The sequence below is a fragment of the Anarrhichthys ocellatus genome, unplaced genomic scaffold, assembly GCF_004355925.1.
Source record: "Anarrhichthys ocellatus isolate YVR2014 unplaced genomic scaffold, GSC_Weel_1.0 scaffold24, whole genome shotgun sequence".
Classification (NCBI taxonomy): domain Eukaryota; kingdom Metazoa; phylum Chordata; class Actinopteri; order Perciformes; family Anarhichadidae; genus Anarrhichthys; species Anarrhichthys ocellatus.
In genome coordinates, this window is record NW_022280054.1 from 7366858 (window position 1) to 7384862 (window position 18005).

Consider the following 18005-nt stretch of genomic DNA (forward strand, 5'->3'; position numbering starts at 1 on the left):
GAGAGAGAGAGAGAGAGAGAGAGAGAGAGAGAGAGAGAGAGAGAGAGAGAGAGTGTGTGTGTGTGTGTGTGTGTTGGTGTGAGCGTGTGCTTTGGTGGTCTCTTTGATGATCTATTCCAAGAGTTTGGCATTAGTGCATGTTTGAGGTTCAAGGAGAGAGGGAAAAGAGGTCAAGAAGAAAGAAAAGGGGGGAAAGGGAGACGGGGAGGGGCAGAGGAAAGGTTGAGGGTCAGCTAAACAAAAAGCTCTTTGGCCATGCTTCCCCGGGTCAGGGCTTAGAGGGCAGGAAGTAGCGCAACAATATCCGGCACTTCAGGTTAGGACCTACCACCCCCACCAAACTTCTGCCTCCCTCACACACACACAGCCAGGTCACCCAGTGTGCCTTGACAATGTATGCTGATCAAAGGCAAGCTCTGGCTCTTAGGGGGGGCAGTGTAGGAGATTAGCCCGGGTGGGAGTGTGAGCTTGTGTGTGGTTGTTCATGTGTGCTGTGGGTCAGCAGGTCCTGTGTGCCTGCCATTCGTCAAAGAGTAGTGGGCAGTTTTGGGGATTACACAGTTTGAAATATAAAAGGAAGTTATTGTCTCTTTAGCAGTCACAGACGGTATTTGTGGTAGATGCTGTTGTTAGACAGTGTATTAAGAAGCATTGGGGTCATTGGTTGGCAAGCAAATGCTAATTTTTATTGATGAGACACATTTATTTAACATTCTGGACGATACAGCCTTTTTGATTTGTGTGATTGGACTGAATCACAGCACACGTATTGTTTATTGGATGGATTGACAGACACCTTACACCTCACTCATATATCACAAATTCGATTGGCTTAAATAGTTGTTTGTGTAACCCCAGTACATTATGTCTAGTGGCGGCTGTGATTAGTTCATAGTTCATTTTCGGGGTTTGTTGAAGGTGTTGATGCAGCAAACATTAAATGATTCTCCAGTGATTTATTTATGCACTTTCAAAGATTTGCAAGATACACATTTTTTAAAAAGAATAGCAAACATTGAAGCAGCAGTCCAAGATATCCTGGCTTTTATCCTGACTTTTATTTTTGTCATGTTGATGTTTCAATACCTTGCATCCAGTTAGACCTAAATTTGTCACGTATATATATACACGTATATATAGATATATATATATATCTATATATACACGTATATATATAGATATATATATATATCTATATATACACGTATATATATAGATATATATATATATCTATATATATATATAAATAAATATCAAGTTAAGTTATGGACGCGCTGACGCAATTTTGTTTGCAGTCTTAATGATTTAAGGTCTTTGTCATATACATAGACTTATTGTGTTGATACAAATAAATAGCTCATGTTGTGTTTAGTGTGTTGCGTTATACCGGTATTTTCTGTGATATTTAAACAATGAAATATGGATATCGTTTAAGTAATACACATATGGTAGTATTGTGTAAATAACCCAGTGCCTCTTAAATCATGTTATAGTACAGTTATGGTGAGTTGTGTCACATAAACAGATTACTGTTAATCCTTCAACCATCACGTACAATAAGCATCAAGTACTGGAGCTACTTGCTAAAGTAATTTCAACATGCTTCTCATGGCAGTTTTTGTGGTACTTGTTGTTTTCTCTGTTGTGTAGGTGACATTTTGAAGCGCTTGGGTACTCCGGTTGCCTGAACATATTTCAGTCAGGTCATGGCTGTTTTTGTCGAGGTTGTTGTTGTTGTTGGCAGGGGACGCCTACACAAGTGTTAAGGAGTCTGGGCAGGTTTGACGTTTACTTTGTTTGCTTCATCATCTCAGATTTGAGCAGAAGTGACACCCCAGAGAATACCGCCTTACACGCTTCAGTGGACAAAGAGGGAGCAGACACCGGGGAGGGGAAGGTGAGTTAAAGAGAACAAAAAAAGAAAGTTGGAAGGGAGTGAAAGAAGACAAAGATGAGGGATGACTAATATCTGTGCCGTCAAGGAGACTTTATTGCGATCACATGTGGATGTGGAAAAAAGAAAGAAAGGGGTGACAGAGAGGGAAACACAAGGCAGCCAGAAGAACACAGAGAGAAAACTTCTGGGGAAATTTGTCTTCCTGACTCACAGGGAAAGCAGTTTGCTCTGCAGCGGGGAGATAACAGAGAGAAAGACTGACAGGGCAGGAGAGGAGGTGAGGCCCAGCAGGTGGACATGAGCCAGCATGTCGCTTGGGGCAGAAACTGTGGCTTCAGAGAGGAGAAGTGAGGAGAGCAGAAGAGGAATTTTAATGACCCAGAAACCAGCCCAGCAGGTTTGCAGTGGCAAAATGCCTCAGATACCTCCCATATCCTCCTCCTCTAAATCTTCTACTTCCCCCCTTGTTAAGTTAAATACAAGTGTTGTTATTTGCAGGGACCATCAGCAGCAGCATTATCTACCGCACCTTTGTATCTTTACTCAGCTATGCCATCAATGTCGGTTACTGTTTACAGGGCTTGTGTTTGTGTGGTTTCTGTGTGTTTTGAAGTGTTTCCAGTCACGTATAACAGTTAATGATTCCTTTAAGTTTCTGTTTACATGACAGCATATTGTCTTTCCCTTTTCCTCCTCAGCTGATGTCCCAAGCTTAACTTTGACCCGAGCATGACGCAGCCCGTCACATTCCCTCAGAGTGGTGTGATCTGCTATTTTCCTTTCTCCGTCAGACGCTGTACCGTGTTTCACCCTATCAAGCCTCCATCTCTCTATCTCTCTCTAACCTTCTGATCATTTCTGGAGAAGATGACTTAACTAATGTTTTGCTACAGCGCTCTTGTGTGCATGTGATATGTGAGTGTTTGTGTGTGTTGGGTGTGAGAGGGGTGGGGGGGAGGTTTTCATTCTCCGTCCCTGTTTTGGTCCCATGTTTGGTTATAGTACATGTTATACAAGCTGATTGTGCAATGAGTTCATGTTATTTAAAGACCCATTTAACTGCTGATATAAATACTTTATTGTTTTTAAACTGAATCATGTATTAATTCATCAGTCTCATATTTGAATTACATACTTTAATATCTAAATTGGCTAAGAGTCATATGCTTTCTCGTCGTTACTGAACTGTCTCCTGTTTTCGTTATCTTCTCAGTATTTGTCCCCCACATTACTGTATCATGCTCAGGCTACAGGAATCCACTCAGTATGAGATAATACGCTGTTGTTATGATTAGTTGCTTTTGAATATGAAACCTGTTCTGTTGTTGCCCCTCAGCTCAAGGGGTAAAATGCAGCTATGAATATCTTTGTTAGAAATCTAATTTGAGGACATGAAACTAAAAGTCAGTTTTTGAGTCTGAAGCCTGTTCTTAGCCTGAAGTCAGCCATCACTGCTGTGTGTGTAAGACGCTGTAAAGCCGGTTGACCTGGGAATGAACTCGACCAAGTGGTGCCATCATTGCCATGGTGACCAGTACCGCCCCTGGCGTGCAGGTTTTAACCACAGAAACTTGAAGTTCCAGCAAAAAGAGAGAAAAGAGGACATAAAAGATCTCTTTTTGTTGAGGAAGTGGTAAATGTTGCTTTGCTGGCATCTCTATACATGTTAAAGTTGTGGTATCTGTTACTGCCACATGTTACTCAGTATGTGACTGTAACTAACTGTGTGGAGACATGTAATCTGATATTTGGTTGTATGAAACATATTTAATCCTGTTTAGAAAGAGGACCTTGAATGCCACTTTAATTTTATGGGCCACTTTTTCTCCCCCGGACACCCTGATACTCCTCAGTCTTAATATTGATCGGTATTGCTGTCTGATTGCTACCAGTGGGTCTAAAGGTTTCGTTTGGTCCATCTGTCCATCCGTATATCTGCCAAAAAACTTTGTTCAAGAGCAAGATTGCCATGAAATACATAAAGTATCTTTGGTCCCCATAGGCTGATTCCCAGTGACTTTTCTAACCCATTGACCTTTCATCCGTCTTAATCAATACTTTAGTCGATTGCAAATGATCTCAGATACTACTGGCCTGATAATCACCAAATTTACTGTGGATATCTATGATCTCATGAGCAGGAACACTAATACTTTTATGACTTCCTGACCTCTCAAGCACCACCGCCATTGAATCACATTTCACAGAACCTTTCAAATCTAGTGAAATTTACAAGCGTACTCACGCTACAAAGAGGAGGAATCCTTTCTATTCTGGGCACTTTAGGTGCTTTCCTCTTATGCCAAACTCAGGCCACAATGTCAACGTTTCCCACAAGATATGTCTTTTTCTGGCTGTAACTTTCGTATCATATGATGCAATGAAGTCTACTGGCTGTAGTGTCCACTAGTGCGGCTTTAAACTTGTTTTTCCTTCCACAAACTCTGTTATCATGTCCTCTTCTGTCTGTCTCCTCCGTCTCTCCCACTCCCACTGATCTGTGATACCCCTTTCTTCTACTTATCCTGTCATATTATGTTTCCTTATCCTCCCTCACTGACCATCCATCACTCCAAATGACACGTTTACAAAGGCCTCAGAAGAATGGAGAGAGAAGCAGAAAAAAAACCTATGTGAAAGCAAGCTGGAGGGCTGTTGGCTAGTGTCAAGATTTCAAGTATATTGACTGAAGGAGGAGTGGAGGATGATAGAAAGAATCCACCATTTCCTGACTGGAAAAACAGTTTTGGCAGAATGGTCCCACATACACCCTCATGCACAGAAACGCCAATGTTGACAGGAAAACAGCTTGTTGCCAGGACAGAGTATTAATTTATTACTTCCCCTCTGACTCTGTGGATTCACCATAGGGTACTGACAAGCACACACACACAGGAATTGTTCTGTACATTGTTCTGTCTGTGTTCCTGCTTGCATGGCAACCGCAGCATTATGAAATAAAGCAGCAATAAGTGTCAGAAATGAGCTATGAGTAACGGAGCTAAAGGTGAAAGGTTGGTATGAGCTTGTGCATATATGTACATGATTTTTTCAGATGCTAAATACACAAGTGTGCACTCACCAGCTTGTTTGTGTGTGAGTTGTAGGATAACTGACTCACGCAGAGGGTGAACTTTATCCCCCGAACGTTCTCCAGAGGAAGCTTGTGTACAGCAGTTGCCTTTGTGTTGCCGCATGGTTTGAAATGGAGTCAATCACCTCATTTCCTGGCAAAAGGGCAGAGTGGCACGAGAGGAGAGGCGGAATCGGAAGGGGAGTAGAAGACCGGAGAGAAAAAGCAAAGGACAAATCTTCTTTTATGACACAAAGTCCAGGACGTGTAGGCAGCAGGGTGGTATAATGGACAACAAGTCGTCCTCCATCCACAGTTCATGACCTTCTGAGGATAAACACATTCCCTGCTGAGGTGTCCTTGAGCAAGACTCTGAACCCATACCAGCTCTCTATCTGACCCTGATCTCTCACCTCCTCTTGAAAGGAAGCAAAACAAGATACAATTTATAGGGAGCCACAAGCTATCATTTCATTAATAATATTACTACACTTGTTTGTGCTCCTGATTGAGAAATATGAAGACTTTAGCTCCACCTCCTGGCCTTGTGCTTTCATACACCTGCTGCATGGGGGAGAGGCAGAAGGAAAAGATTGTGTAAAAAAAAGAAGATATCTGAGTGACTCACTTCCTGTAAAGGATGAACATTCAAAAACGTCCGCGACCCACGCACACATGCACGACCAATGCTAGGGAGTGTGCAGTCTAAACACGTGGGTATGAGCCTATTCAGTCTTCCCAGAAATTATACACAGTACTAATCCGGACCAGTGGGACTGTTTCTTTCTGTTACACGTGAAAGTACTACACCTCTCTCTCTCTCTCTCTCTCTCTCTCTCTCTCTCTCTCTCTCTCTCAGACACACTGAGAAACACAGACACACAAATTAAAGGAATAGTTCGACATTTTCGAAAACGCACTCATTCCCTTTCTTGCTGAGAGTTAGATGAGAAGATCGGTACTACTCTCATATCTGTCTCCTATATGAAGCTGGAGGTGAAGTACAAAAGCAACGATTTGTGATTATATGGGGGGTTACGCACAGGACTTTCTTGGCTCTGGTGCTGTGACTTCCTGTAGTCTTGTCGTCATCGTGAGGTTGCCTGGTTCCAGTAAAGACACCAGAAAGTCACTGCACCTGGCTGAGAAATAGTCCCGTACGTAGCTACTCGAAAAAACACAAAACGTTGTTCTAAACCACATCTAACATGTTGATCAGTGAACTTTGTTCTGCTGTTAGTTCCAGTCTTCATACAAAGCTAAGCAAACTGCATGCTGGCTTTAGTTTCATATTTGACAGACAGCATAAGCAAATACATTTCCATGGAGTAAACCATGATTGAAACCAGAGAAAAGTGAGATAACGATGGATAGAGAAAGTATGAAACAGTCGAGCAGATAAATGGGAGTAAATGTGAGAGAGGGAAACTGAAGTACAGACAGGGGTGGGAGTTAACGCAGCACTAGGGAGGAGGTGGTAATATGCAAAATGTGCTGCTTGCTACCGGCTTTGTGCAACGGTTAAGTCATATTGTATGATCCACTGGAGGACCACGGACCCATCTGGAACACAGCTGCAAGTGTATGGTACGTGTGTGTGTGTGTGTGTGTGTGTCCATGTGTCTGTGCACACATCAGTGTCTGTGTTGCCTACGTGTGGCAGATAAAGCCAACATGAGCAAAAATTTGTGTTCCTGAGAACTAACGGATTCATCCCACCCCACCCTCCCGAACAAGTCAACTAAAGTAGAAATACACACACGTTTGCACTATGTTGCATCATTGGGCCCACAACCCCGGATCTCACCATCAACACAGCTAGTCATTCACAAAATTGATGGTAATGTCGCAGAACTTTCAGGGGCATGCCAGGAATCCCTCTGATCCTGATTGATTCATTAGAACTTTACAAGAAATAGTAAAAAACAGATTATTCACTGTTGCTCTCTTTATTGCCTCGTTTTCTTCACACACTCGCTTTTCTTTTAAAATAGTATGATAAGGAAAATTGTAATATGAGACTGTTACATATTCCTGATTTGCTCACTATTTTAAATACTTGGACAATAATGCAAGACTTTTTTACTTCATGGTTTGTATTCTCAATTAATATGTTTCACTTTACATTTCAAGACAAGGCCTCTGTCTAGTGAACATAACCCTCTCTCAGATGATGAGTTTGGCTGGGGTTGTTATTAAGAGTGTAGACTTCCACAAATGCAATAGTGCAGGACAGAACCGCTAACGTTCAGTGCAGTTCCATCTTTACTATTTCAACATTTGGAATAATCCAGTGCACAATTGTTGTTTTGGGGAGGGGTTACATAGGTGAATGTTCAATTTGCATGCTCTTACTTAAACACTAGCAAAGAGGTCTTTTAGTATTTTGTTATACTTTCACTCACACACATTCTAGAGCATGTCGTTGTCATACAGCATTACTTAAACCTATCCACACACACATGCAGAAACACACACACAAACTCACACACATACACACAGAGTCAGAGTGAAACACGCCATTGTTATCCTAATAATGCTCTCCAGTGCATGTCAGGGAGGCTGTCTGCTTTTCTGGTGTCAGAACCGTCTATCCTTCACGCCAGCGGCTCCATGACCTACTGCCTAGCGTGCCTCTGTCTGCATGCATGTACATGTGTGTATGTGTGTGTGTGTCTGGAGGCTGCCAGCTGTACTCTCAACATGCCCAGGGAGAGCCTCGTCTCACATAAGATAGAGAAGACAGAGAGAAGACCTCTTTCCACGCTAACGCTTCTATGTTAACACGAGCTGTGCACGCATGTCTGTTTATGTGTGAAAGAGAGAATGAGAGAAAATGTGTGTGTGTGAGAGGGACAGAGGGGGAGAGTGTGCCCGACGGGTTCAGTACAGCAGAGGGAGGGCAGAGGTGACTTGGAGGGCTTTCACATTTCATTAGGACAGCGGTTCACACATGTAAATACACACACACACACTAGCACTCACACATTTCCTGCTCACCTCACCCACTCCTCATTTAGCATCCCTTTCACTATCACGTTTGTTCCCCTCTCCCCCCCTACATGCGAGCACGCACAGCACTCTTCTCATAAGACCTTGGCCCCTGCCTCACCCAGTGGCACACAAACACACACGCATTTACACTATCTCATGCAAGTATGCCAGCCTGAATTGCACATTAACTCACGCATGCACCTTGAACATATATGATCAAAGTGACACGCACACCAGCAAACAAAGTACGTCCATATTCACAGTCTTACATGCATACATGCAGAGCATCGTGCAAATATGTTTTTTATTACCATGCCATCGGTGGCCTCTGCACACAATTCCTTCTTGGCACACACACGTTCGCCATAGGTGGTGTTTCACATGCAAAACACACAAATATGCATTTGAACAGTGCATGTCAGCTGCCTGTCAGGGGACCAGCACGTCATTCATATCTTTGACCTTGTTTTGACAGACACACAGACAGACTGATTGAACAGACAGATCCAGAACAGTGTTAAACATCCAGCCAGCAGAACAAAAATAATATAAATACAATTATTCCTTCTGTTGAGAAAATAATAGATTAGTGAGAAAGCGAACATGATTAAATTCAGTGACGTAATCTCTTAAAAGAGCAGAGTTTGTGTGATTCAAGTCTCATAGTTTAAAGTGATGTAATTTACTGGGTTTTTTTTCTTTAAAATTATGAATATCACATTTTGTCATAAAGGTCTATAAGATATGATTTTTTTAATTAGATGCTTAAACTGTGACACAATCTAAAATGGCATTCTCCTGGTCAAGCACGACAGCTGTGGTTTGAATATTTATTTATCAGTGCAGCTTTGAAATGTTGGATTTTAAAACATGAAGTCATGAACATGAAGTCCTCTGAATCCTGTAACTTTTAAGCTAACGGTAGAACATGAATAGTAAACCTGCTTTGGTCCAGCAATTATTAGCAGAAACCATGTTTGAAAAAGTCTGTCTCACTAAATACTTTTACATTTTTGTTGTGCTATATTTTACTGTATATTATGGTTGAAGTATAGTTAACGATAGGAAACTAGGTTACAGAAATATTGTCGTTGCGGTTAAAATCCAACATTGACTGCTGGGCCTCTTATGACTCAAGCCTCCACATTTGCTGCAGTGTGTAAGTGTCACAATATTCCTGCAACGCCACTGAACATAAACTGACTTGATGAATTGTCCAATAAAAAAGTAAGAGAGGCCTGAGGTAGAATGAATATTAAAAAGGACACATAAAACAGGGACAGACGACAAACAACAATCAAAGTGAATTTTGAAAATTTGACAGAAACTAACACAATCGAAAATATCTATCTGCTAAATCACAATCAGCTGCTATGTGTAGAACCAGACAGTCTGCAGCAGCAGAAGCCCTCCAGCTTTGATCCTGGCTTTTATACGGAGTAGGTCAGACATGCAGTATCCAAGAAGAATTCCTTCTGTTATCTCACACATGTTCTCCAACCACACCGTCTGATCCCTCATGCTCCGCATATGGTGAGTTTTACACATCCAAAGACACAAACAAACACACCAGGGATGTTCACAGAGGCATGCGTTAGTGTATACACATGTGCAGGATGTATGAAGCAGCACAGCTGTGTGCGCACACAGTCAAACAATCCCACCGCATCCACTCAGTAAACATTTAATTCACTGAGATGCTTAATCTTCGGAGGTATAACAGGCACCATTCAGTCCCTTTCACTGATGCTCCCTCATTTTGGTAAAGCGCCACCTGACGGGGACCTTTTGGAAGTACTCGCTTCTATTTAAGTGAAAAATCACAGTCTCACATTTAAAATAAATAGGCAAATAGTTGCACTGTGGCGTCCAACGAGTCCAAAAAGGACAATATCATCTGCACACAACAGAGATGCCACTGTAATGTCACTAGACTGGACACTTTCCAAACCTTTCTGGCATCTTGATATGTCATCTATGAACATCATAAACAGTTACATTGACACTCAGCTTTAAAAAGCTTGACTTAAGAGTTCCTTTGGAAAAAAGAAATATGCAAGGGGACAGAACCTTGATATATATACTGTATATCCTTGAGTCAGGGTGAGAGATGAATGTAGAGGTTGTAAAATGAACAGATTAGAGGAGGAGAGGATAGACAGACAGAAGCACCTGTGTGATGGCACTGGAGGCGCCGTTCAACAGTTTCAGGATCTGGTGACATCTCTTCTGTCATATCCTGCAGGGAGGGATTGTATTCCTCCAACACAATATGCACCCAGCCTCTCCACCCCCACCCTTTCAACATACATTTGCTCAAATGGTTGCGTGTGCTTCTCCAGTCCCATCTCCTTCATGTCCTGTGATTTATGTTCCCCCTTTGGCTAACAGGCACGGAGGAGAATGTGATATGGTAGAGCTGGAGGGATGGAAGGGATAGAGGTGAAGGGTGGGGATCCCTCAGAGAGATGAAGGGAGGAAAAGGAGTGAAATATTTGTCTTTTCAAAGGATGCCAGACATGTGTTTACACTTTCTGCCCACTTTCACCATAAATAGTTTCCTCACCCTCGGGGTTGTGCGCTTGCACATGAACCTGCATGCGAGCATATGACTGTGTGTACGTGTGTGTGAGAGAGAGATCACGGAACCCCGGGGACCAAACTTTGATCTATTTTCACCATCCCCTTTCTTCATCATTGGTAGGAAAATGTGTAGGAGTTAAAACTATAAAATGTGTGCGTGCCATGATACACACACATGCACACACACAAAAACAAGATTATTTGCTTGTTTTTCTTTTTTAAACATCAAATTTTGAAATCTATACTCATCCCAATTACTTTTTTAACTAAGGTGGAGATATTTGGTTTAGGATTTTTAGTGACCAGACTTCTGTTTCTGTGCCGATACAGCCTGTTCCAAGTATCGTTTTGCTACACTTCATCACATCGAAGCCTGTTTCTGGAATATTCCTATAAGTGAAACACTGTAAAAGAAAAAGGTTGTTTCATGTGCAGATTCTTAAAAAAAAGCTACATGAATCTCTTTTGTATCTGTTGATTTTTTTCTTCTTCTTTTGCCATGTGTTTGTGTTTCCCAACTGATGATGACTACGTCGGCGTGTGAGAGTTACACTGTAGGTGTGGAGGTGTAGCTGCGGTGTAGATAAACATTACTTATCGGGTCAGCTGGACCCGGGCGTTGAGTTTCTTAACTATCCGGACTGCGATGACACAGGCTTGGCTTCCACTGGCAGAGTTATGGTGACCCTTCAGGCAGAGCTCGGTCCCAAAACAAACGCTGCCGTGGTTCATTACTTCCCAGCAACAAATCCCAGATTTCACAGTGTGCTCATAGAAAAACAAATAGATAAGATTGTACTGGTCTGTTTTAATGTGTAGATACAGGCAGAGTGCACCATGAGCACTGTTGTCTGCATGCAAGACAGTTTGCTGTTGAATGAATTACTTAGGAATTTCTATCCTTCAGCAGATCTAATAATGAGAACTCTGTGCGCAGGTCATTGAGTGTGTGTGTGAGTGTGAGTGTGAGTGTTTAGTCAATGTGGGACATGTGCAGGGACATGAAGGCTAACCTGCTGCCAACTTGGCTTGTCTAAGAAGCAGAGAGAGAGCAGAAGATGTTGACATTTTGGCAGTGGAGAGAAGCTGCTGTTCCATCTGCATCTGAAAGGTCACCGCGGTGGGTTTTGGAGCACAGTATGTGTGCAATTGTGTAAATGTGTGTGTATGTGTGTGTGTGTCCCTGTGCCTGCCAACAGCAATGTGTTTAATGTGTGTGTCTTTCTCATCAAATACAGTGTGAAAAGAGCAGAGGAGAGCTGTAAACAAAGATGCTGGAAGTGTTGGGCACAGCACAAACAGAGTAGTAGGAGTCCGCCCCCCGCCTCTCTCTCACAAACACACCCTCATACATTCACACACACATTTTTGCTTTGAAGATGTTTATAGGAGCTACATAGGAACAAACATTTGAACATTTCTGCGAGCGGAATACTCTGACATTTTGAGGAATTCTGTCTTACCAACTTATAGTTAAATGAAGTTTAGATCAGTCAAATCTATGTCTGACATAGCCTAATGTAGCACAACCACTGCTAACTCATCACAACTGAAAACTGTCTTATTTTCACTGTGTTAATACTGTATTTGTGGTTAATGTGTTAGTAAACAATCCCTACTTACACATCCAGTAGACACAAAAGTCATGTTTAGTGTGACCAAACAGATCTAATTCCAGTATTCATTTTTCTTTTACCCTTGTTTTGGTCTCTACCAACTTCGGCCATGTTCACCAGCTGGTCGTTGACTTTGGTTGTTTGCTGTTTGGTGCTGGACAGGTAGTGTCCTGCGTTTCTTTCCATTGTAGCTTCTTCACTGGACCCAGCTTCCTGTTGTGGCTGAAAATGATGCGGATGCGATTGGTGACAGTGAACCAAACAGTGAAACAAATCAATGTGCTGAAAGACGCTAAAGGGCTCCACAAGCTGAGGAGAAATGCAGAGTTGAGAGACTTATTTCACATTAACACTTATTCATTTGAAATGTTATTAACATATCAATTAGTACAGCTTTAAGCTGGTCATCGTTAGTTCCACGTGTCAACCCCTTTGTTTGTAAATTAAACTTCCTTATTCTTCTGAATTAGAGTAAAAATATATTTTTTTAGTTAGTCACTAATGGGTTAATTAAAGAGGAGAAGCAAGTTTGGACATTGCGGACAATGACCAGAGGAACTGGCTTCTTGCAGTTGGAAGCTGAAATGGAGACGTTTGTGCTGGCCATGAATAACAAACACACTTGCGAGGTCGACTGGGGAGTGAGTTGTGTCAAATGACAGGAAGGGGTACAAACCTTGTAAGCACAAACCTGCAGTAAGGATGTGGTGGGAATGTTCACTTTGGAACAATGTATTTCAACTGTCACCTCAAGTGTGCTTGAAGACGTTGATCTGAAAGTTTGGCAGTTGATCCGCTGCCGTGGAAGCAGCTGCTCGGAGCTACGGCCAAAAATGTGTTCAGTGCCTTCCTGTCATAGTTGCGACCTGAGTCTGCTCTGTTGTCTGGTCAACTAAGTACTTCACGGCCTGGTGGTTACGGTCACTTGTGATCTGAGCCTCAGATTCACACAGAACAATGCAGATTCCATCATGGTCATGTAACCAAAGACCAGCTGTTCACAGTCTCAGAGATAATACATGAATAATGAGAGCTTAGCTAATTGTGTCTGCACGTTTTATAGATCTGTAAAAGGCAAAGATCTCCCGAGAGAAGTATGTGTGGCGTGTGGAGAGCCAAGAGTTTAGCTGGTCTTTATGCACTTGGTGTGAGAGTTGCATTCATGGCATTAAATCTGAAAGGAATAACATTAGCCAAACTACTGCTGTTGCTTAACTATGATAATATCTAAAATAGGTAAAGTATCAAAAAGCCATTGACTTTTAGACGGGGGAACTGGGAGTGTGAAACTGATGAAATTGTAACTCCATGCTTAGGCCACTGTTAAAATTGTCTTCAAAGCCCAGCGCTGTTCTCGGGGGCTTGCCTGTCTGTTAGGTGGGCTAACAGCTAACACACGAGCAAGCCGTGAACATTGTAGAGCTACTCAGCTCCCTGGGCTTATTTCCATTTCCTGTGCTCAGTGTTGTTTACTGATCCTCGGCATTTTGTTCTCATCATTTCATGCAATAAAGAGTAATCAAAGGGCTTTTGTCGCTGACTGGACAATAAATTCACACATATTATTCCTATTGGTTCCGTGCGTCAACTCCTGTCTCATTGTCTGCAGACCATGCCTCTTTTATGGAGCAGTCTATACTCAGAGGAGGTTAACTAAAGAGGAACAGTGCAACACGATTAACAATAGCTTCCTCTATTTTTGAGTTAGGACTGTAAAGACAGTCAACTATTGGTCCATGATGTCAATTCACCTGTCAAAGCTCACCAGTTGATTTAGCCCTGAAATTTGGCGTCTTTAAACGCTGGTGACTGGCCCTTTACCAATTGACTGTTAACTGTGGAGTTATTGTTTTACCGAACAAAGCATGATATTAATGCACTGTTATTTTTGTTTTCAGCTTCATCTATTTTATTTCTGTTTATTGCTAAATCTGCAAAGCACATTTGATCAAATTTTCTATTAAAAGATGACTTTACTAGCCCAAAGTACACTTCAACACACAGTAGTTTGCAGAATGAAGCTGTGTTTTGGACCGCTCCCTTTTCGTTTCGTAGAAAACTAAGAAACCAACGTTTTTCGAGGAAAAGGAAGAAATCTATAAAGTCCCTCTCTGAGCCTTCCAACTTAAGAACTCATGCCACATGTCGGTGATAAAAGATTAGTAAACGGCGTTCCTCTTTGAACCATCAGAACCCGGAGTTGCGTGACCACACGCCTGCTCAGTCATACTTCTTTGTGAATTATTTTTGCAGTGGCAGGGGACTTCCATAATATCCAACATTGTGGAAAAGGACTTGATTCTGTAACCACTTTTGTTCTAGATACCTTCTCAAATCCAAAAAGGACTGGACTCATTTAAATGAATCACTTCATCAGATTCTTGTCTCTGTGATTATGAAGTTGGAGAGACATTAACACTGATGATTATTACGTGCTAGATTCATGTTGATCTCATAGCCTTGGAAAGCCGATGGCACAATAGTACTATCTTTACACACACACACATACACACACATACAATGTTGTGGCCTGCGATGTTAGAGATGTAGGGCTCCAAGAGATTAGCTTTGGGCAGGTGAGATAACTCGAAAATAATTTGTCACTATGATAGGTGATCTGTCATAAATGCTCCTTAGGGTACGATCGGAGTGAGATAAAACATACCAGCACTGCTAGGCACAATGTCCTGGAGCAGTCCACTATGTGTGTGTGTGTGTGTGTTGTGTGCGTGTGTTTTTCCCTCATTCCCTGTTGGCTGTTGATGGTAAGTGTGTTTGCCCCTGTTGTTATGTCTCTGGTACCACCAAAGCCAAAGTAATCTGGCACAACAAGTTTAGCATTTACACATGAGAGAGAGAGAGAGAGAGAGAGAGAGAGAGAGAGAGAGAGAGAGAGAGAGAGAGAGAGAGAGAGAGAGAGAGAGAGAGAGAGAGAGAGAGCGAGAGAGAGAGAGAGAAAAAGATCACCAGCCTTGCCTGGCATTGTGTTGGCAGGCCTCTTGGCATCACCTCCTCCCCCTCTCTCCTCCTCTTTGCCTCCTTCCTGCACCCCTGAAGTGCACGGTTAATCCCTAAGCTCTATCCCCATTTAAAGACATGGACATCACGCAAACCTGCCTGTCTGCATTGCATTCTAACACACACACACACACATACACACAAGCCCATGCACTCAGTGTCACGCACAGAGAGAGAAAGAGAACAGCTCAGCAGGCGGTTAAGCACTGCAGCCGCAGCAGCAGCAGGCCGAAATATCTGTCTGGTTTTTCCGCGGTCCCGAAATGTCTCCGGTGGCGGGCATGTGACAGGCTTGGAGGACGAGATAAGGAAGAGAGGGGGACTTTTGCAGATGCTCATGCTCCACTAATGGGGTCATGAATCTGCACGGTCACACTCTCATGCACACCACAGAGTGTGGCATGTTTGTAAGATGAGGATGTGTGTAGGAGGAGCTTTAAATAGCACCTTGATTAAAGTGTGTGCACTTAAAAGCAGACGTTCCACAGCAGGCATGAGGTTTGTGGGCCCGTAGGGTGGACAGAAGTCTCATTACTGTTTATGGAGATTTTATTTTTTTGTTGTGCTTTTGGGAGAGATAGACTTCACTATCCCTTTAGTCTCTAAACAGTCTCTCCAGTCAGTCCAAACTTTAGCTGATTTTCTGTAACTCAAATATCTTCCTCCTGAATGGTATCCACCTCTCTACACTGTGTAACTGCGCTTTAACAACATGCTAAAACACTGAATAAATAAGTTTTCTCTGCCACTATAAGCAGCATGAGGTCATGACCTTACTCTTCTTGCTTGTTTATAATCCTTGTGATTTACAACCTGCAGATCTACTGCTGCACTCGTTGCCAGGCGCTCAGGAAGTGTGCAGTAGGATACCTAAACTGACATGTACAGACATGTAGATGTTGACCTCTAGTGGGCGAAATGTGAACTCTTGAACTCTGCTGCAGTAGCTCTTGTAGAACGTTTACTCTTCAAACCATCACAAAAATACGATTTTTCATATTGCAGTATCTGGTTTTTAGGGTTGTATTTCATTAAATGGTCAAAACTGCTGAAATGAAGAAGTATTTTTGGAGTTTCCAAATAGGAAGGAGGAAATATCTGTACTACCAAAAAAAAGTATTTATTCAGTAATAAAGACACAGCATGTTAATAAATGTGCTGATGTGACTGTAATGGTATGGGATGTGGTGGGGCACTGAGCATGATTCATGCAGAAGTAAGAACTCTGAAGAAAAGAGGAACAGCCCTTTTGATGTTTCAAAAACCTTTTTGTTGTTGTTTGTGTAGTTAGATTAGAAGGTAAGCATTGTATTTTCTCCTCACCCAAATCCCCCATTTTCACCTGTTTCTCTCTTACATACCTTTTAAGTTTATTTTATTCTTATTTATCTATCTTCTTTTCTTACCATTGTGTGTTTCTGTTATTTTTTTAGTTTTTTAGTTTAGTTCTTGCTGTTGCTCTTGAACATCTGGTTATGGCAGGAATATAACCTCTGTTTCACTATCTATAGCACACTTGTATGGAAATGCATTGGTGTAGTTCACAAAAATGCACAATACAAAAATTGGAAAAAATTAGAAAGAGGTTGGGAAGCAGATGGCAGTTCTAATTAAGTAATATAACATACCTATTTTTAAAGGGACAGTTCATCCAAAGTGCATAAAAACATTTTCTTTGCGCAGGTTTTAAGATTTACTGTATAAAACATGCACATTTGTTTCAATTATTTCTTTCTCCAGCTTGAGTTGGTTGAAAGCAGTTTTCCAAACTAAAAGAACAGTAAAACAAGAACTGAATTGATCACATTTTCAGTTAGTTTTGCATACACTAGCAGGTGCTGCTACCATGTTTCCCCTGTACTCCTTTCTTGATAAGGGCAGAGGATAAGTTGCCAAGACACTTTGAATTTTTACACATTGTTTTAGAGTAATCCACAAATAAAATTCCAGTCAACTTCATTGCATTAGAGTAAATCAGAATTTGCAAATATGTGAAAATCTGGTTTTCCGTTGCTCATACACACAGAAATAGACATAGGCCTACTGTACATCTTTAGAACAAGGAGAACAAAGCTGAACAGAGGTAAAACATTCAGCTGCTATATCTACAGACTGTAAATGTTAGAGGCAGAATGAGGGTTTGTGTCACAACTTTACTGAGGCTACTTATAAGGTGCATGGAGAAGAGAAAAAATCTCTAGAGGTAAAAAAAAAAAAAACTCCAGCAACTCTTGTATTATCGGGCTATGAAACAGCTTTCTTGTAAGCGTTTCGGCCAGGTTTCAGATAGGCCGAAATGATAGAAGATAGATAGTTACTTTATTAATCCCGCAAGGGGACATTTTTTCGCGACAGCAGCAATTATGGTACAGGTAAATAAAATAACAAAGTAAAAATATTAAATATCAAATGCAAATATCAAATGCACAATACATACAATGAAATAGAATAATATTAAATTAACTAACTAAACAGTAGTGCAAAGATTCAACCAAACAACAACAAAAAATCACAACTATAACCAAGAGGAAAGTGAGGAAACATGGGGTTTATCAGCTTCTGTGAGGACAGCTGTGTTCCAAGCACCAGGGTGAGTTACAACAACGACAAACCCTGGTTCACAGCAGAACTCAGAAAGCTAAGGCTGCAGAAAGATCAGGCTTTTAGGAGTGGGGACAAGGACTTGTACAAAGAGTCAAAGTACAGGTTTAGCAAGGCGGTGAGGAAAGCTAAACGTCTGTACTCTGAGAAACTGCAACATCAGCTCTCAGCAAGTGACTCTGCTTCTGTCTGGAGAGGTCTGACAGATTACCAACTACAAGCC